This window comes from Berghia stephanieae, chromosome 12, assembly GCF_034508935.2.
Source record: "Berghia stephanieae isolate SIO BIC M18660-M18661 chromosome 12, UCSD_Bste_1.3, whole genome shotgun sequence".
Lineage (NCBI taxonomy): Eukaryota > Metazoa > Mollusca > Gastropoda > Nudibranchia > Aeolidiidae > Berghia > Berghia stephanieae.
Genome location: NC_088371.1, coordinates 3,271,271 through 3,280,105, shown reverse-complemented (window position 1 = coordinate 3,280,105; position 8,835 = coordinate 3,271,271).

The window sequence follows — 8,835 nt, the reverse complement described above, 5'->3', positions numbered from 1 at the left end:
TTGCTTTTGCCATCCGCGTTTATGACAATTCTCACTAAACTGTATTAACCAGACGATAAACGTTCAAGGTTAACATAGTTGGTGTGTTGGTCCTTATACTTCCGGATGGCAATGTCGTGACTTCTTATCAATCGCATACTATCTATAAAGTCATAGTTTTTGGGTTTTTTTGTTTTTTTTGTGTATTATAGTTAAATTGATCTTACGGGCAGTTTGTTGTGAGTAGTTTACTTAAAGGCATGCCATCAATACCCTTTCCGACCCCCCCCCCCCCCACCCCATCCCTTTTACTCACAACCGCACGAACTACAATACTAAAACTTACATGCTTTCAACTTGTATGGCAAGCAATTTAAGATAGAAGTATTTTTCATAACTCCTCCTCTTAACTGCTACTAAATAACATGCTCGGTTTCAAACACGACAATAATTTAACAAGATTATGTTGTATATTCGAATAAACAGACGCGTATATTTGTTTATTTATACATTTTCATTTTTTTAACGTGAATGCAGCGATGTTAAAGTATTTCTTGGCTAAAGCGAGTCGCTTATTTAGCGTAATTTACAAGCATGGCTAAAATCATCGCCTACCTCAAAGCTGCAATAAAACGGTTATTTTCGTATTATAGATTTTCTGCCGTACGTTCAAGAAAATAACCACAAAAAACAAACAAACAAAAACAAACAAAAAAACATCAACAAACAAACCAAAAAAAAAACATTAAAAAATTTGGCCACCAGAAAACTCGTCCTTCAACCGACTGACGGTAATCAGAAGGTCTGAAGTTTCGATTCCCCCAGTCGAGGGCGACTGATATTTTAGGATGGTTTTTTTTCCCTTGTATTTCTCTTTCTTGCTTTATAACTGGCACCTTTCATACACACTTGTTCAGATCTTTATCTTACTCCGGTGACTGCTCCATAATTTCTTAATTTGATAACTTCGCATTGATATGTGACCCCCTCGTCTCAAAACGGTATTAAGTCGGGATGGTTAAGATGCTGAAAATGGAATGTGTAGCCAGAAATATCATGCTTACGTTGAGTTTATATGCTTTATAGAGGAGAAGGAAAATCATATTTTACTGTGATAAATACCAACGTTTCAAATTTTTGACCAGTTTATCTATAATTTGACTTTTTAGCATTTGGTCCATCCCGACATAATACCGTTTTGAGACGAGGGGTCACATATATCATTGATAGATACAAATTACCAATAAGATTTAAGAAATTTTAAACACATGACTTTTCTTAAATCTTGGTTTGATAACGTCTGTCAATGTATTGTGATCCATCGTCCTTGAACGGTGTTATGTCGGCATTGTGCGCAAGCAAGAAGACCCAGAAAACTTAATTCCAAGTCTAAATCATAACATTTGAATACTCCTGAAATGCCTTTTTTAAACATGATGAGTGCTATTTTCTGAAGGTAAAGAGATCAGATTTTGTGATTATTTTGTGAGTTTTGCATATGAGACCCACCGTCTCAAAACGGTATTATATTGGAATAAATAGAACTCAAAAACTGATTAAAATTTTTAATGAGAAGTAGATAGAGCCCATAGATATAAAGGAGATATCTATGATAGAGCCTTTGGGGGTTTTTTTGGGTTTTATTTTGCAATGCAAGGGCTGGTTACATACACACTTCCAGTGATTTTGGAACCGGAAAAGTAGAAATTATAACGTCACAACTTCTTTGCCCAATTACATGCGGTCCAGTTACAGGGGATGGTTATTTTTCTGACCTAACGTTTAAATACGCGTATTTTCAGAGTAGAGTAGAATTACATTAAACGGGTTCTTTTTTTTATTCATTATGAAAGTTTCTGCACCATAACGAACAGAAAGTAACTCCAAACTTCATATTTGTGTCTAGAAAATCAATTTTAAGCGCCTAGATAGTCCCTATGAACTGATTAGTCACTAATTGGAGAATCATTTGAATCGTTTGATTAATCTAAATTAATTATAACATTTACTGGCCAAATTTAATAAGAGCTTTGTTTCAGTGTACGAAAGAATGCTTTGTTTATTTTGGCCTTAAGGCTAAAATATAGAATATTCTTGTAAAACTTGCTTTTATACACTGCCAAATCACAATATATATATATATATATATATATATATATATATATATATATATATATATATATATATATATATATCAAGTTTATTACGATATGTGTGCGGGGTGTGTGCGGGAGGAGGGGTAGGGACGCGTGAGTATGAGTATGTTTGCACGCGCGCGCGCGCGCATGTGTGTGTGTGTGTGTGTGTGTGTGTGTGGAATATTTTACTTGGAGAGCCATATAAATTCATCCAATTTTTAGCCAAACTATGATGGAATTTTCTCTTTTTTTCTGAAATGTGTTTTGTAATTGAAGGCCAGTGTACTCTATAACGTTATTACAGCACGTCCCTGATTACATCTACATCTTCGGTGTTGAAGGTTTTACGATATTGTGGCTTTTTTCTTTTAACCAACAGCCTATAATTTATCGAGAACAAGGTAGAATGATAACAGGCATGTCAATGACGTGACGTACAGAACAGAGTGCGGTTCAGGCTTAAGTTGATTGGTGGCTTTTGTTTGAATTGATCGTCATGTTCAAATCCAAGCGTAGCTTTTCTCAAATTAAATCATAACCTGGCACTGACCAAATAATAAGGAACAAATGTATAATGTCAAAAAAAACCGTTTCCTATCCCATTGGAAGTGAAAATCCACTCTTCCGGAGGACTGAATACGTACCTTGTGTGCAAATTATTGGCTGGTTTTAGAGTGATGGCATCTTGTTTTCTAGTCTAAATATGTGCTAGTCGTCAATAAAGATCATCCATTCTCCCTCTTTTCCGACCATCCTGCTACTAAAATAGTTCTGCCATCCTGGGTTCGAGCCTCGCTCGGCGCATAATAGATTCCTTGGAAAAGGCTCTTTACTCACATTCTCTCACCGTACTCAGGCGTCATGTCTCGTCCTGTATATTAAGTGTTGCTGTTGGGCCAGGGATCCCTTGTAAAGCGCTTTGGGCACGTTTAGTGGAGATTGCGCTATATAAAAATCTCATTTATTTATCTATTTATTTAATGATTCAATATGTAGCATATTTATTATATTATCAGTCCTCCTAACGGCTGGTTACATACACACATCCAATGATTTTGGAATCGGAAAAGTAGAAGATATGACGTCATAACTCTCTGCCCTATTACAAGGGTCCAGTTACAAGGGATGGTTATTTTTCTCACCAAATTTTTAAATATGCGTATTTTCAGAGTGGGGTGGAATTGCATTAAACCGATCTTTTTTTCATAATGAAAGTTTCTTTGCTATCATTCAATGAATGATTCAATAACTAGCAGACATTGTGCAGAAAATGAATAAAGAAATACATTGTACCAAGTGATACTCTGTGTAACCTTGATCTTTTATAGTCCAATTGATGATAATTTTGTGAGAAAAAAAAATCACTAAAAGGGCTGTCTAAAAATAAACACAATGAGCTGGGTGACGTCAATTTCGTTCCATCTATAAATCATGGCTATGTAGTCTAGTGGTATGAAACTCGCTTTCGGATCGGACGGTCCTGGGTTCAAGCCTCGCTCGGCGCATAGTTGAGTCCTTATAAAAGGCTCTTTACTTACATTCTCTCACCGTACTCGGGTGTAAAATGAGTACCTGGTCCGTTAACAGCGTTGTATCTGTCCGAAAAAAAATGTAATTTCGCCTAACAGACGTCATATCCCGTCCTAAGTGTTAAGTGTTGCTGTTGGCCACGTATCCCGTGTAAAGCGGTTTGAGCACGTTTAGTAGATATTGCGCTATATAACAATCATTGACGGCATTCATCTTAATGATTATACAACTTCCCAATTCCACGACCATTATGTTTAACTCACTCAATCCTAGAGAATTTTGCTACTTTTCAAATTTGGAAAAAATGTATTAAAAATGAGCATATGTACATAGATAGTTTTATTAAACTATCATTAACATGTAAAAAAATATATATATTAGCTTTGAAACTACACCAATAATTTGTCTCAGAAAAAGTGTAATAAATAGACATGGGATAAAATTAACCCCGGGTAAACTACGGATATAGTCGGTGTTAGGGTGGAGTGAGTTAACAAGGATTCCACTGATAACAGGAGTCTCTGTTCTGGCAAGGTGATTAGAAAATAACATGAACATTCCACTTTTCAAATTGGCATCAAAGCAATTGTGTAATATTCCTGATGGAAAATAAACACACTTGCACCGAAGATGCACCGGGAATGTGTTGTTGTTTTGACATTGCCACAGGACGGGAAATGAGCTACTTAAAATCAACGGTGATCATTACAATTTTTTTAAAAATGTGTCCCGCTGCATCCAACCGGTAATGTGGTGTGGTGAACCAAAGTAGTCCTTCAGAGCCACTAACTAGGCCAATGACCTGGATTCTGTAGTTTGAAAACGCTTCACAGGCAAAGGGACCGAGATCGATCCCGGGTACGGTCGATATTATTTTTTCTTCTGCCCCCCCCCCCCCCCCCCCCCCACCTGACAACCCAACATTGATTGATTGGGTAGCTGGGTCTAATAGATCTGGCGGAAAGTACATTGCGATTAACTTGCGTCCTATCCAAAGGGTAGCAATAAACTGCTATTGTCCGTTTCACGCTATAGAAACCGGGATAGACTCCGGCTCCTCTGATCTCATGGCTTTGAAGGACTAGTTTTTTTGGGGTTTTTTTTAATCACAGAGGTAGATAATATATTTTTTATAATATCTTGGAAAGCGCAAGAGGTTAGACTGAAAACGGAAGTTTATTTTGCGTTATTCCAATCACCTGATATTTAAGGTTGTTGTTGTTGTTGTTTTGTTTTGTTTTGTTTTTTTTTTTTTGTTTGTTTGTTTTTTTTTTGTTTTGTTTTGTTTTGTTTTTTTTGTTTTTTTTTTTGGGGGGGGGGGGTGGTTGTTAACCCTTTCCTGCTTACAAACCACAGGAAAATCGTCACATTCGTTACGATGCAACCAACATAAATATATCTCATTCTAATGTCTTTTGTACATCACAAATTTATAATATTATAAAGAATGTTGTTTTGTTACAGCTATGAAAACCTGACATTGTGTTGTAGACCTCATTTTACTAAACAATATTACGTATAGAATGTAGATACTTGTTGCTTATCTGTTTGAATAAGAATTAATTATCTATTTTTGTGTTGGGTGGGTTGAAAGTTTTGAGGAAAATTCTGAAAATGACTGGTAAGGATAGAGTTAAAATGTGCCCCCCCCCCCCCCCCCCCGTCTCAAAAAGGTATTATGACGGGATGGACCAGATGCTAAAAAGTCGAATTATAGTTAAACTGGTCAAAAATATGAAACGCTGGTATTTAGCACAGTAAAATTTGGTATTCCTTCTCCTCTATTAAGCATATAAACTCAACTTAAGCATGATTTTTCTGGCAACAAATTCCATTTTCTGCATCTTAATCATCCCGACTTAATACCGTTTTGAGACGACGGGTCACAAATGTGCAGTGAGAAAAAAAATGAAAATATAATAGCACAGTTACCCTGACGTAAAACCCGATTAGAGGCAGGAGATAACATAATATTATAATATGTGAATATTATTGTGACATTTAGTTAAACGGCAATCGGTGATAAAGACGTTTTAAGTTACTCCTTAATCTCAGGGCGTAGATATGGCTAGTCGTAATGGAGTCATTTTGGCGCAGGGGGTTGGATTGTTCACGGAAGTTTTTTGGGGTTTTTTTTTTCACTTTATTTCATTGTTTTTCTTTTATCTCGTAATATTACTGATATTACTGATCATTATATCATCATCATCATCATCATCACCAACATTATCATCATCATTAGCATCACCATCATCATTATCATCATCATCATCATCATCATCATCATCATCATCATCATCACCAACATTATCATCATCATTATCATCGTCATTAGCATCACCATCATCATTATCATCATTATCATCATCATCATCATCGTCATCATCGTCATCATTGTCATTACTATCAAAATCATCATCATTATCATCATCATCATCATCATCATCATCATCATCATCATCATCATCATCGGACGGTTTTAGGGAAAAGTATGGTATCTCCAAAACGAATTTGTTCACTTTCTTTCATTTAAGAGAAAAAAAAGCCAAAGTCAAGTTTCACTCATCGGCACTGTTCTATCTACGTGTAACGCTTAACGTTTATAAATGGAATGAAGTTGACGTCACTCTGGCCTTTGTTATTCTTTTTTTTGCCATCCGCGTTTATGAGTAATTCTTACTAAAATGTATTAACCAGACTATAAACGTTTAAGGTTACATAGTTTTATGTGTTGGTCCGTTATAGATAGTATGCGCTTGGCCAAGGAGTTCACAACATTGCCATCCGGAAGTATAACGGACCAACACACAAAACTATGTGTAACCATGAACTGTTGTAGTCTGGTTAATACAGTTTGGTGAGAGTCACTCACAAACGCGGATGGCAAAATACAATAACAAAGGCTTGAGTGACGTCATCTTCTATCTATAGATAGTTCGAAGATGACGTCACTCAGGTCTTTGTTTTTGTGTTTTGCCATCCGCGTTTATGAGTAATGCTCACTGAACTGTATTAACCTGACTATAAACGTTCATGGATTCACACAGTTTTGTGTGTTGGTCCGTTATACTTCCGGATGGCAATGTTATGAGCTTCTTAGCCTAGCGCATACTATCTATAACGGACCAACACACAAAACTATGTAACCTTAAGAGAGGAAAAAATCTGCCTCACTTATTTCGATTATTGAACATTTATAGATAGTATGCGCTTGGCTAAGAAGCTCACAGCATTGCCATCCAGAAGTATAACGGACCAAAAGACAAAACTCTGTGTAACCATGAACTTTTATAGTCTGAATAATAACAATACAGTTAAGTGAGAATTAATCATAAACGTGGATGGCAAAAAAATAACAAAGACCTGAGTGACGTCAACTTCGTTCAATCCATAGTCTGAGTGATATGATTTAGTGAGAACTAATCACCAAAATGGCTGTCTTAAACCAATATCAAGAAGTTGAATGACGTCAGTATGTTTCGTTCCTTCTAAATATTATTTTTATTTATATTGACACAGTGCCTGCTCTCAAATTTGTCACCCCTTTCTCCATATTGTAACACAATAGGCTTTTAACTCACATTTACTCATTCATTCATCGAGAGAAAGAAAAATGAAATAAAATAAAATAAAATCTTCTTTTTTTTCAAATAACAAAAAAATTGGTGAAAATGTTCATAATCTGTGGAAGACTTATAATTTCTGCCAGTGAGCATGCGTGGATTGAAGAAGGAAGACTTTTGTGGAACGCAATGGGGCTTTTCCTTTTTTATATAAAATGATCCGGAAATTGTAATTGCGCATTGATGCAAGGGTATAATGGGCGGGGGGAAGGGGTGAGTGTGTGTGTGTGTGTGTTGGGGGGGAGGGGGGGGGGAGGATGGGTAGGTGGAGTGTGGAGGAAATAATTTTATTGATTTGTACATTATCAGCATATAATTTTGATCCATGTAATTACAACTTCAGACCAGAAGCATTAGATTCACAATACAAAGATGAGCCTTGCTTTTGTGAGCCTAATGATTTTAAATGTGATGACAATATTACACATACGCGTATAAAACCACACACACACACACACACACACACATATATATATAGACATATATATATATATGTGTGTGTGTGTGTGTGTGTGTCTGTGTTTGTTTGTGTAATATATTATATATATATATATATATGTATATATTATTTTTCTCTCTCTCTCTCTCTCTCTTCTCTCTCTCTCTCTCTCTCTCTCTCTCTCTCTCTCTCTCTCGTTTCTTTTTTATTTCTTCTCCTAAATATCTATCGATTCCTCTATATATATATATATATATATATATATAATATATATATATATATATATATATATATCCATTTATCTAAATATATATTTTTCCATTCATCTATATATCTATCCATTCATCTAAATATATATCTATCCCTTCATCTATATATCCATTCATCTACCTATCGATAATCTATCTATCAATCTACCCATTCATCTATCCATCTATCCATCTGTCTATCCATCACCATCTACCTAGTTATCTATCAAGCCATCTATCTATTCAATTTATCTTATTCTCTGTCTCTTTCTTTCTAGATGTGTGTTTGTGTGTGTGCCTCTGTGTGTGTGCGTATATGTGTATGTGAGTGTGTTAATATGAGAAGACGGGTCTGTTGGTGTTTGTTTGTTTGTTTTGTTTTGTATTGGTTTGTTTTTTGGGTGAGAGGGGGGGGGGGTGTTTTGTTGTGTTATGTGTTGTGGTTTTCTTTGTCTGTTTTTTAATTTAACTTTTTTTTTAAATTTTGTTCTTGGAAAAAAAGGGGCGGAGGCGGGGACGAGGGGGGGGGGGGGGGGGCAGGGAGACGAAAGTTTGTATTCATAATCGTACATTTGTTTGCCAATGTATTTACGTTTAAGCGTGAGGACGGCAAGGCGGGTTCTTCTAAAGGACACGACAGACGTCTTTCCCCCCAAAGTCTCCAAAGATAATCCTGACTCAATCCCTTGCCAGGAATGTCCTTGTCATTTCTTTACAGACGTATGCATGGAAATGGAACCCGACTGGTTTGGCATGCAAATGGGCTTTAATTCTCACGCCTCTCCGACATCAAGGGGAGAGAAACCCTGTATCTATTGAATCTTGGGGGAGAAGCAGGACTGACTGGGTTAAACTAGGATTCAATAGTCTGACATCAC